Source organism: Schistocerca gregaria, chromosome 1 (assembly GCF_023897955.1).
Source record: "Schistocerca gregaria isolate iqSchGreg1 chromosome 1, iqSchGreg1.2, whole genome shotgun sequence".
Taxonomy (NCBI): Eukaryota; Metazoa; Arthropoda; class Insecta; order Orthoptera; family Acrididae; genus Schistocerca; species Schistocerca gregaria.
Genome location: NC_064920.1, coordinates 1,064,450,511 through 1,064,474,453, shown reverse-complemented (window position 1 = coordinate 1,064,474,453; position 23,943 = coordinate 1,064,450,511). Strand labels below are relative to the sequence as shown.

Here is a 23,943-nt window from a genome sequence, read left to right as displayed (position 1 = left end):
GAACCTCCGACGGGGGTAGCTACGCGAACCATGGCAAGGCGCCTTGGACCGCACGGTTACCACCGCGAGTTCTCGGCCATGTGTGAGTGTGTGTGTGTGTGTGTGTGTGTGTGTGTGTGTGTGTGTGTGTGTGTGTGTGTGAGTGTGTGTGTGTGTGAGTGTGTTGTCCTCAACGTAAGTTAGTTTAAGTTAGATTAAGTAGTGTGTAAGCCTAGGGACTGATGACCTCAGCAGTTTGGTTCCAAAGGAACTTAACACAAATTTCCAAAAGAATGCGATATTCAAATTGTTCCCACACTGCAGGGAGTATGTCATGAGCTACAGCTTCCACAGCTGTTATTATGCGATGTCTCTGTTCATTCATTGTTGCTGGTAACGGAGAAACGCAAATAAAGTCTTTTATAAACCCCCACAAGAAATAATCACATGCAGTCATGCCTGGAGACCTTGTTGGCCAGTTATATGATCCTGAATCATTTGGTCCAGTCCGACCAATCCATCGTTCAGAAATCCTTTGATTTAAAAGTCCTCACGCTTCCACATGGCAGTGTGGTGCTGCCCCATCCTGTTGTTATTTCTGTCGACTCCTTGTGACAGTATGGAGGATGCGTCGACGTCTGTGTCAGACACTCGGGGATTTGCCTTTGCATAAATAACCTATTTCTCTCAATTGTTCATGCCATCGTCTACTGCTCTGTGCTGCAGGAGGAACCACACCGTACCTAGCACGAAAGTCACGCTGAACAGTTATTACTGACCCGCACTGCGCAAAATGTAGAAGACAAATCGCGTCCTGTTGTTCAGACACATTTTTACTAGAACTGAAGTGGGCACACACTGCTGCTATCTAGCGGGAACCATTTAAAACTCTAGAGTTTTCTCTTGCCAACAGTACTTTGTTCACACATATATCGCAAATACACTCCTGGAAATTGAAATAAGAACACCGTGAATTCATTGTCCCAGGAAGAGGAAACTTTATTGACACATTCCTGGGGTCAGATACATCACATGATCACACTGACAGAACCACAGGCACACAGACACAGGCAACAGAGCATGCACAATGTCGGCACTAGTACAGTGTATATCCACCTTTCGCAGCAATGCAGGCTGCTATTCTCCCATGGAGACGATCGTAGAGATGCTGGATGTAGTCCTGTGGAACGGCTTGCCATGCCATTTCCACCTGGCGCCTCAGTTGGACCAGCGTTCGTGCTGGACGTGCAGACCGCGTGAGACGACGCTTCATCCAGTCCCAAACATGCTCAATGGGGGACAGATCCGGAGATCTTGCTGGCCAGGGTAGTTGACTTACACCTTCTAGAGCACGTTGGGTGGCACGAGATACATGCGGACGTGCATTGTCCTGTTGGAACAGCAAGTTCCCTTGCCGGTCTAGGAATGGTAGAAAGATGGGTTCGATGACGGTTTAGATGTACCATGCACTATTCAGTGTCCCCTCGACGATCACCAGAGGTGTACGGCCAGTGTAGGAGATCGCTCCCCACACCATGATGCCGGGTGTTGGCCCTGCGAGCCTCGGTCGTATGCAGTCCTGATTGTGGCGCTCACCTGCACGGCGCCAAACACGCATACGACCATCATTGGCACCAAGGCAGAAGCGACTCTCATCTCTGAAGACGACACGTCTCCATTTGTCCCTCCATTCACGCCTGTCGCGACACCACTGGAGGTGGGCTGCACGATGTTGGGGCGTGAGCGGAAGGCGGCCTAACGGTGTGCGGGACCGTAGCCCAGCTTCATGGAGACGGTTGCGAATGGTCCTCGCCGATACCCCAGGAGCAACAGTGTCCCTAATTTGCTGGGAAGTGGCGGTGCGGTCCCCTACGGCACTGCGTAGGATCCTAAGGTCTGGGCGTGCATCCGTGCGTCGCTGCGGTCCGGTCCCAGGTCGACGGGCACGTGCACCTTCCGCCGACCACTGGCGAAAACATCGATGTACTGTGGAGACCTCACGCCCCACGTGTTGAGCAATTCGGCGGTACGTCCACCCGGCCTCCCACATGCCCACTATACGCCCTCGCTCAAAGTCCGTCAACTGCACATACGGTTCACGTCCACGCTGTCGCGGCATGCTACCAGTGTTAAAGACTGCGATGGAGCTCCGTATGCGACGGCAAACTGGCTGACACTGACGGCGGCGGTGCACAAATGTTGCACGGCTAGCGCCATTCGACGGCCAACACCGCGGTTCCTGGTGTGTCCACTGTGTCGTGCGTATGATCATTGCTTGTACAGCCCTCTCGCAGTGTCCGGAGCATGTATGGTGGGTCTGACACACCGGTGTCAATGTGTTCTTTTTTCCATTTCCAGGAGTGTAGTTATGATTTTTTTTTAAATCGGGTGCTTCTTTTGATGCGCCCCGTTGTGTATGTAAAATGGGAACCTAGAAACGACAGAGAGAGGCTTCGTCCCGCCATAGCCCTCAGTGGTTCAGAGCCCCATAACAGGCCACAGCAGTCCATCCATCCCACCACTGTCCCACCCCGACCTAGGGTTACTGTGAGGTTCGGCTCCCAGCTGGCCCCAGGCCCCTTCCCTTGCCCCCCCCCCCCCCCCCTGCCCCCCGGGAACGTCTCATACCAGACGAGTGTAGCCCCAAAAGTTTGCGTGGTAGAGTAAAACCGCCTTAGAAACCATCCACAGGCTGGCCGGCACGCTGGACCCCGACAGTATTCCGTTGGGCGGATTCGTGCCGTGGACCGGCACTCCTTCCCGCTCGGGAAGCAGTGCATTAGACCGCGTGGCTAGCCGACCCCCCTGATACACCCTATACTTTGTAAGCTCTTGCAGTCGTTCCTCATATTACACTATCTCAGGGTGGACCTTGGGAAATAAGTGGCTCAAAGCCTGTAAATAGTCACTTCTGCCTTAGTCAAGAAATAATGTTTGTCAGCACGTTGTACGTGATGGACTGCGATGTGAACTGTATGAAGTACTCTGCCCAGTCTTCCTTCACCCCTCCATGTCGTGAAAAGCCGGCACGTACAAAGGCGGCGCAGGCTCTGGCGCCGACGTTGGATCCGGCGTCTGGTGTGAAGTCATCTGCGTCGTCATCAAGCGATTCATTGTTGTCATTCAGTTGCGCCATTTGTTAAATCTTAAACTGAAGAAACTGATCTAGATCAACTGAAGGCAGCGGAACAGGTGAATGCGGCACAGTAGCCATTATCCATGAACCAATGCACAAATACAAACAGTGAAAATCAATAACAGCACAGAGCGAAAAAAAGAGGTGCGCAACCCTGGAACGAAGAATATAAGGAGCACAGACAAGGCAAACAGTGGGAACGCAAAAGACAAGCAGCTGACAAAAACGAAGCAAAAAATTACTGAGCGGCAAGGAAGCAACTGGAAGATGGCCACAAACAGAAACGATGACTTGTCGCTGGGATATGTTTTGTATGACTACGTACACAATTGTAAAGACTAGTGGGCTACAAAGTAGTGTGGCAACTGTCCTCATGAGAAAGCTGGTCTGGAGAACAAAAGACTATCGAACAAGTTAACAAAGCACACAAAAGATTTACTTAACATGTATTTCTCCAAGTGTACGAAGACTGATTACAAATAATGTAGCAAGAAATGGAGTCCAGCTTTCAGTGTCCACAAGGAAGAGGCTCCCTGCACTAAAGCACGAACGCTGAAGTTGGAACCACGAATAGGCGGCGTCTTCATATCACCACATAGCGAAGAGGCTCCAAGTAAAAGTGGGGGCGAGTGGCTGCCGCTGGGCGTCCTATATCGCGGCAGCAGAGGGCGCTTGCGCTAAAGAGCCACTGGAAGCGTGCCTCAGAGGGCAAGCTCCACTGGGTCCGTCAGATCCCACACGACCACTAACGGCGTCTGACGGACATTTGCACTTCTATTCACAACTTAAAGAGGCTGGTAGGATGCTATCGATACGTGATACCAGACATGCAGCCATGGTGACTCCTGATAATCGACTGATGAAGGCTGAAATTTACATGCCAGTACCACAACTGCACATCCACTGAGAGGCAACAGGTGGTTTTTTCAGATGAATAACGTTTTATGCTCCATCGGACAGACGGTTGTTGGCATGTGCCGTGTGAGATGTATGAAAGCAAACACCCTGCAACATTTGCCGGATGCTTCTGGACAGGAGGGCATTCCATGTGGTTGTGGAAGGCACAGTGAAATATCCACCTCTCATTTGGGACCAAGACTACCCCTACAGCATGCTGGCATCTACCAGCAGGACACTGCTACGTGTTATGAAGCTCAAGAGCATGGTTCGAAGAGCACCAGGGTTTTACCATACTCCCCTATCAAGGAGTGTGGCACCACCTCTATTGGGATTCGCGCCATGGATACTCAGCCAAGAAATCTAGCACAACTAGCCACGGCAGTGGAGTCGGCATGGCTCCACATCTCTGTCTGCACCTTGTAACATGTCATGGTCTCCTGACCTTCATTGCTTACATATTCCGCCCTCACACTCATATTCCGCACATCAAGACGCTTCATTCGAACCCAAGCTCGATAAGATAAAGTCAGTGTCGTATGAATTCATGTAAACGACATGCAAATAACAAGTAAGCGCACCGTGGTTGAAATACTCGAGGCTGGCATACACACACACAATCAAGATACGACGGCCACAGGGGCTTGTTTTTAGTTCGGGAGATGCAAACCGTACACCAGGGGGCCGGTCCCTTCAGAGGATGACTCAGCCTATCTACGTCGGCCAGTGACCGCCCATAGAGCAGACAGCGTTGGCCCGAGTGAAAAGGGGGAATGACCTAGAACTTAGAACTACTTAAACCTAACTAACCTAAGGACATCACACACATCCATGCCCGAGGCAGGGTTCGAACCTGCGACCGAATTTATGGACAGCCCTGGAGGATTCATGGTGTCAATTCCCTCCATCACTACGTCAGACAATAGTCGAGTCCACGATACGTCGAGTTGCGGCATGTCTGCGTGTTCGGGGGGGGGGGGGGGGGGGGGGGGGGGGCCCTACACGATATTAGGGAGGTGCACCAGTTTCTTTGGCTCTTCAGTGTATATGACTCATGTTTACACTACTGTGACGTTTAAACTGGGGCACTATTCCTGACTGCTGCTTTGCGAAAGAATATTTGAATGCAGAGCTCAGCGGTTGTGCTTTTACCTTGCTGTCCTCAATTTGGGTTTCTTCGTCGAAACTGACAATGGTTGGCACTGACTGCTATTACGTGTGACCAATGTTTTTAATGTTTCGTGGCACATCTCTCGATTAAATTCTGCCTGTTACATTAGTCATCGAAGGCTTCACAGACTTCCAATAGCTCTAAATCTACATCTGTTGCTACATGCGGCAAGCCACCTTGCAATGTGTGGCGGTGGATAGTCCAGGCACCTTGATCGTTTCCTTCTTCCCTTTTCGATACGCTAATGGCACGTGAGAAAAGCTATTGTCAACAAATTTCCGTGTTAGCTATACCTTCTTCGACTTTCTCGATGTAATCATTTTGCGGGATATATGTGGGAAGAAGTAATATGTTGCCTGATCCTTTCCAGAACGTAGTCTCTCGATATTTCAGCAGTAAACATGTCCGTGGTGCATAACGTCTCTCTTGTAGCGTCTGCCACTGCAGTTGGTTGTGCATCTCTGTAACGCTCTCGCGCCGACTAGCTCAGGGCAGTGTTCCAGAAAGGACGGGAACAGTTCCATCAAATTTCGTGCGAACTTCCAGATGTCTGTTACTTTCAGACGTTACTTTCGTTCAAAATTTCACAGACAAATCAATGCGCTGGGGATGTATTTAATTTGACTGCGGTAATTGTGTTAGCAGATGTGAGTGTAGTGGGATATCTACATCTACGTCTACATGTATACTCCGCAAAACACGATACGGTGTGTGGCGGAGGGCACTTAACATGCCACTGTCATTACTTCCCTTTCCCGTTCTAGTCGCGTATGGTTCGCGGAAAGAACGACTGCCGGAAACCCTCCGCGCGCTCGAATCTCTCTAATTTTACTTTCGTGACCTCATCAGGAGGTATAAGTAGGGGGAAGCAATATATTCGATACCTCATCCAGAAACGCACTCTCTCGAAACCTGGACAGCAAGCAACACCGCGATGCGCAGCGCCTCTCTTGCAGAGTCTGCCACTTGAGTTTGCTAAACATCTCTGTTACGCTATCACGCTTACCAAATAACCCTGTGACGAAACGCGCCGCTCTTCTTTGGATCTTCTCTATCAAAAATTGTTCAAATCGCTCTGAGTACTACGGGACTTAACATTTGCGGTCATCAGTCCCCTAGAACTTAGAACTACTTAAACCTAACTAACCTAAGGACATCACACACATCCACGCCCAATGCAAGATTCGAACCTGCGACCGTAGCGGTCGCGCAGTTCCAGACTGAAGCGCCTAGAACCGCTCGGCCACCACAGCCGGCCCTTCTCTATCTTCTCTGTCATCTCGACCTGTTACGGATCCCACACTCATGAGCAATACTCCAGTATAGGTCGAACGAGTGTTTTGTAAGCCACCTCCTTTGTTGATGGACTACAATTTCTAAGGACTCTCCCACTGAATCTCAACCTGGCACCCGCCTTACCAACATTTAATTTTATATAATGATTCCACTTCAAATCATTCCGTACACATACTCCCAGATATTTTACAGAAGTAACTGCTACCAGTGTTTGTTCCACTATCTTATTATCATACAATGAAGGATCCTTCTTTCTGTGTATTCACAATACATTACTTTTGTCTATGTTATGGGTCAATTGCCACTCTCTGCAAGTGCAGATCTTCCTGCATTTCGCTGCAGTTTTCTAATGCTGCCACTTCTCTTTATATTACAACATCATCCGCGAAAAGCCGCATGGAACTTACACACTACCTACTAGGTCATTTACATATACTGTGAAATGCAATGCGTGCGGTAGCGTTCTCGTTTCCCGCGCCCGCGTTCTCGGGTTCGATTCCCGACGGGGTCAGGAATTTTCTCTGCCTCGTGATGACTGGGTGTTGTGTGATGTCCGTAGGTTAGTTAGGTTTAAGTAGTTCTAAGTTCTAGGGGACTGATGACCATAGATGTTAAGCGCCATAGTGCTCAGAGCCATTTGAACAATTTTTTTTTTGAAAAGCAATAGTCCCATAACACTCCCCTGTGGCATGCCAGAGGTTACTTTGACGTCCGAGATTTAAGTGTGTCATGACGCCTTGCCGGCCGGAGTGGACGAGCGGTTCTAGGCGCTACAGCCTGGAACCGCGCTACTGCTACGGTCGCAGGTTCGAATCCTGCCCCGGGCATGGATGGATGTGTGTCATGTCCTTAGGTTAGCTATATTTAAGTAGTTCTAAGTTCTAGGGAACTGATGACCACAGCATTTAAGTCCCATAGTGCTCAGAGTCATTTGAACCATGACCCCTTCCTCATAAGCATCATGCTGGACGCCAGATGTTTTACCTCTTTTGTAGTGCTCTGAATTGGATATATAATGGGTATTCTCTTCAAATTGGTCTAGTGTATGAAAGTTCCGAAATTAGTTTCTGAACGGTTCGACGGTGATAACCACGAACGAATACGGTAGGCCAGGAGGTCGCGATCAGCAATGAACTAAAGGCATATCTAAGCCCATTCTCGGACTGTTAAGTTTCGAGAACAGCAGCCGGGCTTTTACCCATGCCCCCCCCCCCCCCCCTTTCTCTTCACTCACGCTATTTGATGGGCAGCAACTTCTCTCGGAGCACCCATTTGTACTTTATTTCCGTTCTATGGAGATGACCGCACCTCGATCTCGTCCACTTGCTCGTTTCGTAACTTCACTTGTCTTGAGAATCAAAACGCGGGAGGGAGATGACATTTTAGATGTCGTCACAACGTTCGCCGATATTCACAACTGTTTATTAATTTTGTAGAGTACGTATTTATTTACAAACACAATAAATTAGAAACAATTTGAATGAATATACAACTTGTTGGGTGTATTAATTAACTAAACTAACAAGCCTAAACATCGACCGGGGCTTCCGTTTTAGTATTGTTAAGAAACGTGAAGTAAACAATTATTTATTGCACCTGTGTTTTTGGTATTTAAACCTTTAACAGGCTTTTTTGTATTAATGAGCTTTTATAGCCGAGCTTATTTATAACACACGGCAGGACGAGTACTTTAAAATCAGTTTTGGTTTTTGCAAAATGCTTTCCGTTACTAGACTTCTTTGATGAACAGAATAATATTTTTGTTATAACAGTGTACTGATTTTGTTAATAACATATTACCAGAAAATAATCATCTAACGACTAGAAATTTACGACCTTTTACGTTCTTGTCTCCCCGATCTTTTTGTAGCATCAATCCCTAACACCACTCCGGCCGCGGTGGTCTCGTGGTTCTAGGCGCTCAGTCCGGAACCGCGCGACCGCTACGGTCGCAGGTTCGAATCCTGCCTCGGGCATGGATGTGTGTGATGTCCTTAGGTTAATTAGGTTTAAGTAGTTCTAAGTTCTAGGGGACTGATGACCACAGATGTTATGTCCCATAGTGCTCAGAGCCATTTGAACCATCCTTAACACCACATTTTCTGCTGGCTGGATCAGCCAACGCCAAGAGGTAACGAACGCTCCAGAACAGCGGTTCTCAAGCTTTTTGAGACCATTACCCCTGAGTGCAATTAATATATTAAGTAGTAACTCCACCCTTTCCACCACGATCATCAATATTGGCGCCTAACCAAACTTAAGGATCAAGAAGAGTTTTCTCGGAACACTTCCACAACGTAGGTAAATGGTATTTAGTTTTTGTAAATATGTTTTTAAACTATGAACTAATGAGTCAAAGAGACATTTGGTTCTGCTTACTATTAACAACTTTCTTTATAGAATTATGAAGCAATTCTCAGTGTCTGGTGGGTGGTATCTACTACTCCTTCTCAGAAAAAACTTAACTGTCCACATTGAGAATAGACATTTGTTACAAAACATGCTTCCTGAGCATGACTCGTCTCCCTAACGAAGCTTTGTTCACTCACAACCTGCACCCCCCTCCCATTTCAAATCAACTTAATTGAAGTATGTGCACTATACTCGGCCTACTGCTTGCAAATTAGGTCATTCCTGTGCTCCTTAGTTGTGAACAGGCAGGATTTTGAAAATTTCAGCTTTGAATGTTTTTTTTCTGATCTCTGCCGCTATGAATGATAATAATACACTCCTGGAAATGGAAAAAAGAACACATTGACACCGGTGTGTCAGACCCACCATACTTCCTCCGGACACTGCGAGAGGACTGTACAAGCAATGATCACACGCACGGCACAGCGGACACACCAGGAACCGCGGTGTTGGCCGTCGAATGGCGCTAGCTGCGCCGCATTTGTGCACCGCCGCCGTCAGTGTCAGCCAGTTTGCCGTGGCATACGGAGCTCCATCGCAGTCTTTAACACTGGTAGCATGCCGCGACAGTGTGGACGTGAACCGTATGTGCAGTTGACGGACTTTGAGCGAGGGCGTATAGTGGGCATGCGGGAGGCCGGGTGGACGTACCGCCGAATTGCTCAACACGGGGGGCGTGAGGTCTCCACAGTACATCGATGTTGTCGCCAGTGGTCGGCGGAAGGTGCACGTGCCCGTCGACCTGGGACCGGACCGCAGCGACGCACGGATGCACGCCAAGACCGTAGGATCCTACGCAGTGCCGTAGGGGATCGCACCGCCACTTCCCAGCAAATTAGGGACACTGTTGCTCCTGGGGTATCGGCGAGGACCATTCGCAACCGTCTCCATGAAGCTGGGCTACGGTCCCGCACGCCGTTAGGCCGTCTTCCGCTCACGCCCCAACATCGTGCAGCCCGCCTCCAGTGGTGTCGCGACAGGCGTGAATGGAGGGACGAATGGAGACGAGTCGTCTTCAGCGACGAGAGTCGCTTCTGCCTTGGTGCCAATGATGGTCGTATGCGTGTTTGGCACCGTGCAGGTGAGCGCCACAATCAGGACTGCATACGACCGAGGCACACAGGGCCAACACCCGGCATCATGGTGTGGGGAGCGATCTCCTACACTGGCCGTACACCTCTGGTGATTGTCGAGGGGACACTGAATAGTGCACGGTACATCCAAACCGTCATCGAACCCTTCGTTCTACCATTCCTAGACCCGGTAAGGGAACTTGCTGTTCCAACAGGACAATGCATGTCCGCATGTATCCTGTGTCACCCAACGTGCTCTAGAAGGTGTAAGTCAACTACCCTGGCCAGCAAGATCTCCGGATCTGTCCCCCATTGAGCATGTTTGGGACTGGATGAAGCGTCGTCTCACACGGTCTGCACGTCCAGCACGAACGCTGGTCCAACTGAGGCGCCAGGTGGAAATGGCATGGCAAGCCGTTCCACAGGACTACATCCAGCATCTCTACGATCGTCTCCATGGGAGAATAGCAGCCTGCATTGCTGTGAAAGGTGGATATACACTGTACTAGTGCCGACATTGTGCATGCTCTGTTGCCTGTGTCTATGTGCCTGTGGTTCTGTCAGTGTGATCATGTGATGTATCTGACCCCAGGAATGTGTCAATAAAGTTTCCCCTTCCTGGGACAATGAATTCACGGTGTTCTTATTTCAATTTCCAGGAGTGTAATAATAATAATAATAATAATTTGAAGTGTGCGACAGGGTTATAGCCTATGCCCAATGTTATTCAATATGTACAGTGAGCTAGCAGGAAAGAAAACCAAAGAAAAATTTGGTGTAGGAAGAAGAAATGAAAACTTTGAGGTTGAAAATGACATTGTAATTCTGTAAGAGACAGCAAAGGATATGGAAGAGCAGTTGAACAGAATCGACAGTGTCTTGAAAGGAGGACATAAGATGAACATCAACAATTGCAAAACTTGAATAATGGAGTACTGAAATTATATTAGGTGACGAGGAAAGTAGATTAGGAGATGAGACACTTAAAGTAATAGATAAGTTTTGTTATTTGGGCAGCAAAATAACTGATGATTGCCGAAGTAGAGAGCGGTCGCAGGTTCGAATCCTGCCTTGGGCATGGATGTGTGTGATGTCCTTACGTTAGTTAGGTTTAAGTAGTTCTAAGTCTAGGGGACTGATTACCTCAGATGTTAAGTCCCATAGTGCTTAGAGCCATTTGAACCATTTGAAGTAGAGAGGATATAAAATTTAGACTGGCGACGGCAAGGAAAGTGATTCTTAAAAAGAGAAATTTGTTAGCATTAAATATAGACTTAAATGTTAGGAAGTCTTTTCTAGACGTATTTGTCTGGAGTGTAGACATGCACAGAAGTGAAACATCGACGATAAACAGTTTAGGCAAGAAGAGAATAGCGGTTTTTGAAATATGGTGCTACAGACGAATGCTGGAGATTAGATGCGTCGATCATATAACAAATGAGGAGGTACTGAACAGAATTGGGAGAAAGAGAATTTGTGGCACAACTTGACTAAAAGAGGGATCGGTTGATAGGGCACATTCTGAGACATCAAGGGATGAGCAATTTAGTACTGAAGGGAAGTTTGAAGAGTAAAAATCATAGAGGAAGTCCAAGAGATGAACACAGTAAGCTCATTCAGAGGGATGTAGGTTGCGGTAGATATTCAGAAATGAAGAGATTTACACCGGATGGAGTAGCATGGAGAGCTGCATCAAACCAGTCTCTGAACTGAAGACCACAACAACAACAATACAGTGTAGGCCCTACAGCAGTGTAGCAGCGATTACACAGTTACTCTAACCTTGTGCCATCAATTAGCTCGTTTATTGTTGAAAAATGAATAACGAAACAATTTATAGTCTATTGCGGGAACTACCAGCAACTCTCAGAAGGAATTTTCAATAGATATTTAAGCATATGTGATGCATATGTCTCGAGTTTACTCCCATAGAGACATTATAAAATGTATGCTTGTAGTAGGGCAAACTGTCTGAGGAAAATGTATACAGGGTGGTCCTCTGATCGTGACCGGGCCAAATATTTCACGAAATAAGCGCCAAACGAAAAAACTGTAAAGAATGAAACTTGTCTAGCTTGAAGGGGGAATCCAGATGGCGCTATTGTTGGCCCAGTAGATGGCTCTGCCATAGGTCAAACGCATATCAACTGCGTTTTTTTTTAAAATAAGAAACCCCATTTTATTACAATTCGTGTAGTACGTAAAGAAATATGAACGTTTTAGTTGGACCACTTTTTTCGCTTTGTGATAGATGGCGCTGTAATAGTCACAAACATATGGCTCACAATTTTAGACGAACGGTTGGTAACAGGTACGTTTTTTTCAATTAAAATAGAGAACGTAGGTACGTCTGCACATTTTACTTCGGTTGTTCCAATGTGATACATGTACCTTTGTGAACTTATCATTTCTGAGAACGCACGCTGTTACAGCGTGATTATCTACAAATACCACATTAATGCAATAAATGCTCAAAATGATGTTCGTCAACCTCAGTGCATTTGGCAATACATGTTACGACATTCCTCTCGACAGCGAGTAGTTCGCCTTCCGTAATGTTCGCACATGCACTGACAATGCGCTGACGCATGTCGTCAGGCACGTCAGATCCGGTGAACGTGCGGGCCATGGAATGGTTCTTCGACGACCAATCCTCCTGTCATGAAATATTCTATTCAATACCGCTTCAACCGCACGCGAGCTATGTGCCGGACATCCATCATGTTGGAAGTACATCACCATTCTGTCATGCACTGAAACATCTTGTAGTAATATCCGTAGAACATAACGTAGGAAATCAGCATACATTGCACTATTTAGATTGCCATCGATAAAATGGGAGCCAATTATCCTTCCTCCCATAATGCCGCACCATACATTAACCCGCCAAGGTTGCTGATTTTCCACTTGTCGCACCCATCATGGACTTTCCGTTGTCCAATAGTGCATATTATACCGGTCTACGTTACAGCTGTTGATGAATGACGCTTCGTCGCTAAATAGAACACGTGCAAAAAATCTGTCATCGTCCCGTAATTTCTCTTGTGCCCAGTGGCAGAACTTTACACGACGTTCAGAGACGTCGTCATGGAATTCCTGCTGGATAGAAATATGGTATGGGCGCAATCGATGTTGATATAGCATTCTCAACACCGACGTTTTTGAGATTCCCGATCCTTGCGCAATTTGTCTGCTACTGATGTGCGGATTAGCCGCGACAGTAGCTAAAACACCGAGTTGCGCATCATCATTTGTTGCACGTCGTGGCTGATGTTTCACATGTGCCTGAACACTTCCTGTCTCCTTAAGTAACGTAACTATGCGGTGAACGATCCGAACACTTGGATGATGTCGTCCAAGATACCGATCAGCATACATAGCACACGCCCGTTGGGCATTTTGATCACAATAGCCATACATCAACACGATATCGACCTTTTCCGCAATTGGTGAAAGGTCCATTTTAACACGGGTAATGTATCACGAAGCAAATACCGTCCGCACTGGCGGGATGTTACGTGATACCACGTAGTTATACGTTTGTGACTATTACAGCGCCATCCATCACAAAGCGAAAAAAGTGGTCCAAGTAAAACATTCATATTTCTTTACGTACTACACGACTATGCAATAAAATATAGGGGTTCCTATTTAAAAAAACGCTGTTGATATCCGTTTGACCTATAGCATCGCCGGCCGGAGTGGCCGAGCGGTTCTAGGCGCTACAGTCTGGAACCGTGCGACCGCTACGGCCGCAGGTTCGAATCCTGCCTTGGGCATGGATGTGTGTGATGTCCTCAGGTTAATTAAATTTAAATAGTTCTAAGTTCTAGGGGACTGATGACCTCAGAAGTTAAGTCCCATAGTGCTCAGAGCCATTTGAACCTATGGCAGCACCATCTAGTGGGCCAACCATAACGCCACCAGGTTCCCCCTTAAAAAAAAATGGCTCTGAGTAGTATGGGACTTAACTTCTGAGGTCATCAGTCCCCAAGAGCTTAGAACTATTTAAATCTTACTAACCTAAGGATATCACACACATCCATGCCCGAGGCGGGACTCGAACCTGTGACCGTAGCGGTCGCGCGGTTTAGGACTGAAGCGCCTAGAACCGTTCGGCCACCACGACCGGCTTTACCTCTTCAAGCTAGACGAATTTCGTTGTTTGCAGTCTTTTCTGTTTGACCGTTATTTCGTGAGATATTTGGTTCGCTCACTATCAATGGCCCACCCTGTAGAAATTCAATCAACAAGCTGTGACCTCAAAAACACTGTCACGCTTTAATGCTGACATTTGGAAAAGTTGTGATTTTTTGGTAAATCATGTAATGAGTATTACTATCTTATAAAATAGTGATAATCGGAAAGAGTTTTTTAAAAAAATCTAATTTCGTGACCGAGACACAATTGAATCCTTTAGTTTTTATCTCCCAGAAAATTGTATTTTACACATCAGGGCGTAATTAGCTCCAGGTTACGAATCAATGCTCTAGAAACTCTCTGTGGGGAACGAAGCAAGCGGCAGGTGCAGAGGACGCGCTGGTAGCATCTGACCTTGCTGGTCGTCCTTAGGGGTCAAGGCCGGCGCGCGGCCGCCACGTGGGGCCACGTGTCTGGGCGGCGCCGCGTCCCAAGGTCACGCCAAGGTCGCCGGCTCTCCTCCACAAAACAACAACGCGCTTGCCGCCGCTTTTTGTCGCCCTGCCGACCACCGGCATTTCCGCCGTCGCGCTGCGCCGCTCCAGTTCTTGCAAACACGCGGGATGCTGCGAGAAGGCGAAACTGGCACGTGGCAGGGTGACCCACGATACAGCGCAGGTTAGTGAGACCGTAATTCGTTCTGAAGCCTTCAGGACAACCCCGTCGGTCAAGTTTACTGGCAGGCTTAATTGCTTAGGTCTCCAAGGCAAGTGTCAAGTTCTTCTGAAGTAATAGAACACAGTACGTTGTCTCGATGGTGAGTGTTCATCGGAGGTGAGGGTATAATCTGGAGTGCCCCAGGGAACCAGGGAAGTGTGGTAGGTCCGCTGTTGTTTTCTATCTACATAAATGATCTTTTGGATAGGGTGGACAGTAATGTGCGGCTGTTTGCTGGTGATGCTGTGGTGTACGGGAAGGTGTCGTCGTTGAGTGACTGTAGCAGGATAAAAGACGACTTGGACAGGATTTGTGATTGGTGTAAAGAATGGCCGCTAACTCTAAATACAGATAAATAAATTAATGCAGATGAACAGGAAAAACAAACCCGTAATGTTTGAATACTCCATTAGTAATATAGCGCTTGACACAGTCACGTCGATTGAATATTTGGACGTAACATCGCAGAGCGATATGAAATGGGGCAAGCATGTAATGGCAGTTGTGGGGACGGTGGATAGTCGTCTTCGGTTCATTGGTAGAATTTCGGGAAGATGGGATTCATCTGTAAAGGAGACCGCTTGTAAAACACTAATACGACCTATTCTTGAGTACTGCTTGAGCGTTTGGGGTCCCTATCAGGTCGGATTGAGGGAGGACATAGAAGCAATGCAGAGGCGGTCTGCTAGATTTGGTTCTGGTAGGTTTGATCATCACGTGAGTGTTACGAAAATGCTTCAGGAAGTCGGGTGGGAGTCTCTAGAGGAAAGGAGGCGTTCTTTTCGTGAATCCTACGGAGGAAATTTAGGGAACCAGCATTTGAGGCTGACTGCAGTACAATTTTACTGCCGCCAACTTACATTTCGCGGAAAGACCACAAAGATTAGATAAGATAAGAGAGATTAGGGCTCGTACAAAGACATATAGGCAGTCATTTTTCCCTCGTTCTGTTTGCGCGTGGAACAGGGAGAGAAGATGCTAATTGTGGTACGAGGTACCCTCCGCCACGCACCGTATGGTGGATTGCGGAGTACGTATGTAGATGTAGAGTAAATCCCCCAAGAGCAGGCATTGTCCATACGGGACAGCGACCGTTAAAACTAAGTTTTCGAAAACATCTACGAGTCGCACTTTATATTTCTTACTGACTGGTTTTGATCTTGAAATGAACAAGAGCATCATCGTAATAAACAGTTTAAAGTTGGCTAGTAGCATTAAAGATTGTCTTTACAGTTGGCTGACGGCTCTAAAGATTAATTTGCCTGTACCATAGTACTTAAACAACCGTTAATGCTGTCAGCCAACTTTAAACTGTATATTCTAATGATGTTCTTGTTCAATTTAAGAGAGAAACGGATCAATAAAAAATACAAAGTGCGATTTGTGGCTGTTTTGGAAAATTTTGAATAAATCCGTTTGTATAGCTCTCTGTTGCCCGCAGCGATGGCGGTTATCGCTAAAAGAACCGGCTTTCGGTTATATCGGTGTTTCTCAACGCTCATTTAACCTGCCTTTTAAAACCACTCAAAATGCCGTTGTCTGAAAGAATCTATTTTCGGTGTTTTATTCTTACTATTTCCTCTAATGACAGTAGAAATCCAACAAAAATTGAAAAATTTTGACTCTCTCAGTTCAGGATACACAGGATCAAAACATTGAATTAAATAGGCTTAAAAAAAACTTAGTCCGTCCACCATTACATGCTTTTACTGAAAAGTGATAAGTGGTTGAATGCCACAAGAAATCAACAGCATTCTCCTACTGATTCTAATTTTTTTAAACTCTGCTCAAACATCATGTTATAATCGAGGATTATACCACTATTCGAGCATTACGAATAGTCAGCTCTATAGGGTGAAAACAGAAGGTTTAGAAGTCTATTTTTGGTGTGTTAATTTATCTGTTTTCAAAGGCTACTGGCATACAGAGGCATACAATGCAAACTCAGGATACAGAGCAACTACTTTCTATTTTTACTGTAAGCTATAGGTGTATTGTTAAGTTTTCTACTTAGTATTGGGAGATCAAGAAGCTTGCACAGGATAGAGTAGCATGGAGAGCTGCATCAAACCAGTCTCAGGACTGAAGACAACAACAACAACATGATGTAGCAAGTTCGTTGAGGCTGCTCACATTCTTAATAGAGCATTTTACTTTCTTGACACCCCACTTCGTATAATACTTCCGACGACAAGAGCGAGAAACTGTCATATAGGCGAGATAGGACAAGTCTCAAACACTGCATGTACATGCGTATCATCCAGTAGGCCAAGCCACACGATGAAAGGTACATTATTGTCTCAGCAGCGTTGTACCAATTCTTAAGCCATGTGTTTGTTGCTCGTTTCTGTCGGCACTGTTATTAAAATAGCACTGAGCGTATTTCCCATTTTCTATAATAACTTAATATTTCAAAAAACGGAAATATTACGAATAAAAATTACTGTAAAACGGAAATATTACGAATAAAAATTACTGTTTTTATATGGTTATTTAGAAACCCAAAATTTTAGTACTGTTGCTAATGGATATTTCGGTTTTTCTACCCAGTTATTAGTAAAAAATAAAAAGCACCTGTCATAACTTAGACGAAAGAAATATCGGAAACACCGGATATTCAGAACTAAAATCCGGGTATCAGTTTTAACCGGTCGGTTTTTTCCATCTCTAGCGCCCCGCCGGGTACAGTCGTTGATGAAACAGGACATTTTAACCAACAGGAAGAGCGTTTCGTGAAATACTACACCTGGCAGAGAAATCGAGATCACTGACAACAATTTATTCGCCGGGGAAGCTGAACCGAACACACTTAATAAATTTCTTTTTGGTATTACATCTAGTCAACATGACACATTAAAACAACAACGAAACCGACAGTAAAATTTTCTTGTGTTTGCAACTGCATCCTGGCCATAGTCAGGTTGAATGGCTGCTGATTGCAAATAGTGCGTCCTTATGAGCAGGAACTGTAGCCTGTGACGTCACAAGTGCCCACGCTATCGCTGTATATAGGCATATGTTGTTTCTGCGTTATTTAATTAAAAAAGTACAGTGAGAAAGCATCGTGTAGGAAAAGGTGGTATACGACAAGGATGGAATTTAAAAATGAAGCCTGTCCTGTAGCTTATCTACTCAGAGACGAAAATTTTTTTGATGGCCGTCTCTGCATAAATATTTGAATTCAACTTCTTGAGACATAACAAAGGTCATGCTCGTAAATGCTCATGTGAGGAAGTATATTTAACAGCAAAATTTCCATGTAATTAGTTGTTAAATAAGAAATACAGCTCCTGTATTTGTAATGATTTCTGTTAAGTGGCAGACAGTATTCACTTGTGTCATTGCAGGGCGACAACACACTGACTAAATTCTTAACTGCGTGTTTTCGCTACTGCCCGTTGCCGTGCGTTTTACAGAGTATTGCTTAGACATTAGTTTCATTTACTTGGTGATTCATTGTTAGATCTGCAAAAAAGTAGTATCGCTGACTGTCTCATCCACGTCTACTACTCTGGCTGCTAAAATACCATCGTTCGATTTAAGAAAGAGATGCCTATATGTCAGTTATTACCGAAGTTGCGAGAACGCACTGGTATTTGTTTCACGTGCCCATGGTCACTATTTGTCTAAGTGAGAACAGATCCCAAATGCTTATAACAGATCTAAATTAGTCTGAGGCGTAAAAGATAGACCATGCATACGTGTATAAAAATGCTCACCTGTGGCAATGAACTAATACAGCAGTATTATGTCCAGTCTGCGTTCATGTGAAGCCAATCACCCTACTATTGTAGTTCCAGCGTCACACGGACAAATATTTATAGTTGTCCAAGTTTACGGCACTTTAGCTTATTTAGGAAACCCTTTGGCTGCAAATCTTATCACAGTGTCCACGGCACTGACCTCATTTGTACTGAGGTTGCTGTCCATGTCGGAGTCGGAGTTGGATCTTAACCCTGGAGAGACGCACCTACATTTCTGTTCTTAATTACTCACTTGATCAGCATGGAAATTAGGTTAGTAGTACTGTCTTAAGCAGCAAATATGTTGTTTTGCCAGTTATGTACCTCTCTGCGCATTAATATTTGTTCATAGTTGGTGTGGAGTTTGTTGCACCTCAGAGTGTCTTCTGCCGGCCAGGTGTGCCTTCGACCTAGCTGGATGACGAGTAAGCGAAGCAGACAGGCTGCGTAGGAGATGCAGTTTCTGCCCCAGGAATCGTGGCAGAAAACCAAAGAACATCTGCACCTCATCCCACATAAGGGTGCGTTATGAACACAGTACAGATATGTTATGAGTGCATCGAGTAAAAAACAGTAATGACAAACCACCTAGTTGAGCTACGCTGCTGCAAAAATCTGTAACTTCTACGTTTTTTCAGTAAACCTAATATCTTTTGTGCATAATGGTGTTGTTATCATCACCGTAATGCGTTGCAATGTTTCTCTAACCAGATTTTAAACTTGCATGTCCAATAAGCTGAAAAGTCTTGCCTGTTTGTGTATACTTGTTCACCCATAAATTAATACTAATGCTAAAAGTTTATTTTCTTTATACAGTTGTAGTTAATTGTTTACTGTTCCATTAATCTGTGGTGCAGTCGCCATGTTGCTGCAAACGACAACATCGCAGCTGTGTCAAAACTCTGCACCTTCCTCCATGCGCAATGTGTTTCTGTCTTTTATGGTTTTTCTGTAACGACTGAAATCAGTTCTTTATTTAGAATCACCCGATATACCTTGTACGACAGGCTCCACAATTATTAAGATAGAAACCCTGCTTACAATCGCATACTTGAATAACGAAGAAGCAAGCAGGTTTTTATATGACTGGCACCTTGTGCTCGTTGTTTCACTTAACATTATAGGATTTTTTTGATGTTTATTTAGATATCTGAAGATTTCTTTTAACGTACTCTGTTTGTAATCTGCAATAAGCCAGTTTTCATATTTTTATTAATGTGTGTCCTTTATTCATTCCATGTTAATGAGAACTGCCGTTTACATGTTGCAGCCAGTTTAGAGCGTGAAACTGTGAAGTTCGACAGGTGGAGTGTGAGTCTAGTCTTCGCGACAGACTTCGGATCCTGACTGTAAACTGCCTGCATCAGAATACGTTGTTATAAATTCATTAAGTACCGATGCGGCACTTCGTTAATTTCCTGTATTTATTGTTCAGCTTCACGGCTATACATTTGTGCAGATTTTATTGTTTTTGTGCAGTTCAATTCCATTGTACACAATCGCACTCTATGCGGCTTGTCGTCGGCGGTATCTTTCCAGTATTCATTTACATTATTTTATTTTTAATTATTTTTTCTGATCTGCTTGCTGCACCTCCTTATCACAGAGTACTATTTGAACCCTTAATCTCCAGTTATTTGTCGGATATATGCCAATCTCCACCGTTCCCTGCAGTTTTTTACGCTCCCTGTAGTTCCGTGCATGTTACTTCCAGATATCTCAACACATGCACTGTCATTCTGTCCGTTGTTCTTGTTAATGTTTTCCACATGTTTCTTTCTTAGTTGATTCTGAGGAGAACATCCTCATTCCTTTCTTTGTCAGTCCCCCCAGAATTTTCAGTATTCTTCTGTAGAACACGCTTCGATTCTCTTCTGTTCCGGTTTTCCTACTGCCCATGATTCCCTCCAAACGCAGATTGTCCGAAATTTCTTCCTCAAATTAACACTTACGTTTGGTACTAGCAGACTTGTTTTGGCCGGAAAGGATCTTTTTACCTGTGTTGCTCTGGTGTTCGGATACTTTTGATCATATACTGTAGATTGTGTGAGGATTATCCCGGTTTATGATTATGCTGGAAAGTAATTCTATTCGGAAATGAATTATATTTTAAATATCAATCCAGTAAGATTTCATGATTATGTAATCGTAACTGCAACCAAGGCGCTAATAATATCAAGATTTCTTGAGAATATGACGCTTGAAAGAAGCGTACACTTAAAATATTTTAAGGCTTCACATTCAATTTCCGGATGTATTGACTGATATATTTGGTATTACTGACAAAATTTAATACTAGATGCAGTTGATGATTATATACACATTCGCCATGCTCCCTCCCTTTCATCCCCTTTCAAAATGAGTTATGTCAGATTATTGTCAAGCTACTTGGTGACAATGTTATTATGCCACCCACCTTATCTCATGCATTACACATCGCTTTAGTACTCAAGAGGAACGAGGTGCCTATATGCTAGCTGAGGTTGTTGTGCTCTCAATCAAAAGATTATCTAGCAGTCGGATCCATTACTGGACCTACGCAACTGTTTCTCTTGGTCTTGCTGGGATATGTTATTTTACCGTATTTGACCTTAACTGGGTGACCAGATGCAAAAGGAGGACAAACAGCTTCAAAAAGGAGGACAAAGAAAGGAAAAAGAGGACACATCAAACGGGTCAATTGCAGATGAGGACATCACCCTTCATCTTTGCACAAGTCACGTGACTGCTGGGAATTACCTGTAAAACTAGCAGTTAATTGCTACTCATGGTCAGGTGTTGGTTGACTTAGCAATATAAAAAAAAAAATTAAGAACATTGATTGTGGTGACAGTGTGGCGTCAATTGTTTTGTTATGCCAACAACACGGAATTGTCTACAAAAACGAAAAACGTAAGACCATTCACCTCCCTTCATTCGACGCACCGCTACCAACGTCTACAATTGAAGCAGCAGCTGACGACATGTAAACTGCACTTTAACCTTCCCAATACAAATAAATTGAATGACTATGAAACAATGAAATAATACAATGACAGTTGATCTGTCGAGTTATTTCTTACCATTATGGGCCACTGAGACGTACGTTCCAGCTCCACATATCTTACACTCCGCTTCAAATTCATTTCTCCCTTTCTTGAATGCTGGATATTTGCAGGAAAGGACATCAGAAAATGTACACTTTCGTACAGGCACAGCCAAATATTTTGCATAACTCACTCGGTTAAAAATCACACTCACAAATCACACTTGCACTACAGGAAGCCAAGCGAATACAAAGCGAAGATACGAAACGAAAATGTTAAGTAATCGATATTTGCAATCGCTTATAGGTCGATCAACGATAACATCGACGATCCTGGTGCCACCTACTAACACCGCCTTCGTACGTGTTTATCACGAAGGCTGTGCCAATAGTTAAAGTATTTAAGAAAAGAGTAATAGAACGGAACGAATTGTAAATTTAACTGTATTACGATCACTTTTGCGAAAAAGCCGGACGCTGTAAAAATCCACCCGGACCCCGGACAAAGAGCTAAAAAGGAGGACATGTCCGGATTAATCCGGACCTCTGGTCACCCTAACCTTAACCAACCCTACCACCAAGTGCCATTAACGGAAGAATTTCAAGAAGTGGTTCAAATGATTCAAATGGCTCTGAGCACTATGCGACTGACCTTCTGAGGTCATCAGTCGCCTAGAACTTAGAACTAATTAAACCTAACTAACCTAAGGACATCACACACATCCATGCCCGAGGCCTATAATTTCGAATTTGGTGAAATTTACAGAAAAACCAAACGGACTTTAACCCTGGGAGTTAATAAAAGTGGTAAAATCATAATTAAATTTTTAAAAAAACGAACAGTCGCCAGCCCAATTAGGCACATTAATTTGGAAATATATGTTTAAGTAAATTGAATATTGGTTATTGAAGTTACTTTCGTTGCTTTTTCCACATACGCATACACCATAAATACTCTATCACGCAAACGTTGGGGTTACACTACGTCTTGTGTGAGACGGCGGAGGGGGGGAGGGGGGGGGGGGGAGAGGGCGGGAAAGGAGAGGGCGGGCGAGGTCCACTGGGGCCCTAACCGCACAATAACGCTGTGTTCGATGTGGGGCGGCGGTGGGGTGAGTGGACTGCTGTAGCCTGTTGTGGGGTTGTGTACCACTGAGGGCTACGTCGTTTCTAGATCCCCAGTTCAATACAATACAATACCATACTTTCGTTAAGATTTCCCTTTAAATAGCAAACAGGATACTAACTGGCACAGTGCACTCTGAACTCTATGAAGCAGCAGTTACCGATAATGCACACACCAGTAAATTATAGGAAGTAATTTTGCACCAAGCTCATACTAATGACAGCTACACTCAAGAGCATTACTTAACCAACTACTGAAATGTTACTGCATCAAGTGCAGAACTAAATTTGGACATGAAGGGCTTTATCTTGACTGACATCAAAAAAAAATATGAATAATGCTATAAATACACTGTTTAAGCTCCTATAGATATATTAATTTTCCTTCACAACGGTAATAGTTCAGTCTTTTCGTCATAGTTGGATAATATGATGGGGATCGATAAATTAGTTTATAGTTTCACTAGTCAACGCCCCTTGATATTACAGTAGTGAAGACTAATTCCAGAAACTAATCATTCACTTCACTCGCAGTAGTTCATGATTTACTCTGCAAGACAATAACATACAACACTGGGCTTAATTAACTTCAAAAAAGGAACCATTCATGATAGAAATCAAAACCACACTATTTTTGAAAATGAGCATAACTTATTTGCCTTTTATCAACTGTGAAGCAGGTATTCTAGACAATGATAATTACACAGTCCTTCATTGTAATCCTACAAAACTATATTTTGTAATAAACTAAGGATACTTTAGAAAAAGCGTACCCAACTTCACTTTCGTGCTTTTCCCTTTAAATTTTACTACTCATTTTACATTAGGCAAATCCTTTATAAAGGAGCTTGCAATTGCCTCTATTAGCACTTGAATGCAACAATTGTTCATTTAAATCAGGATACTCGGTTTTAGTAGCACTTATGTGAGAACCCTGCATAGGTTCATGATAAGGATAGAAAATATGGTTCCGGACATGAATTTAGTATTATGTGATTATTATTGGAACAACAGACAAATTAACTGGTCCTTCCCCACATACAATACTGAATGTCTAAAGTTTGTGAAGCAGTGACGAAGAGGGTTATGGGCGTTGAAGTCACCCAGTAACAGAAAAGGCGGCGCCAATTGGACTATCAGTACAGCCAGGACATGCTGCAGGACATCACAGTCTGGCAGAAGATAGACACTGCAGACAGTAACAGCCTGAGGAATCCACACCCAAACAG

General features: G+C 44.6%; 1 long non-coding RNA gene across 1 annotated transcript in view; it reads left to right on the top strand.

The window, feature by feature from the left end:
* The first annotated feature begins 14,687 nt into the window (after positions 1-14,687).
* The window catches only part of LOC126281345 (uncharacterized), a 145,127-nt gene continuing 135,871 nt past the window's right edge, over positions 14,688-23,943 (top strand). Inside the window, exons 1-2 of the long non-coding RNA XR_007551256.1 lie at positions 14,688-14,782; positions 18,917-19,085. This is a non-coding gene — a long non-coding RNA (uncharacterized LOC126281345). The remainder of the gene's footprint in view (positions 14,783-18,916; positions 19,086-23,943) is intronic.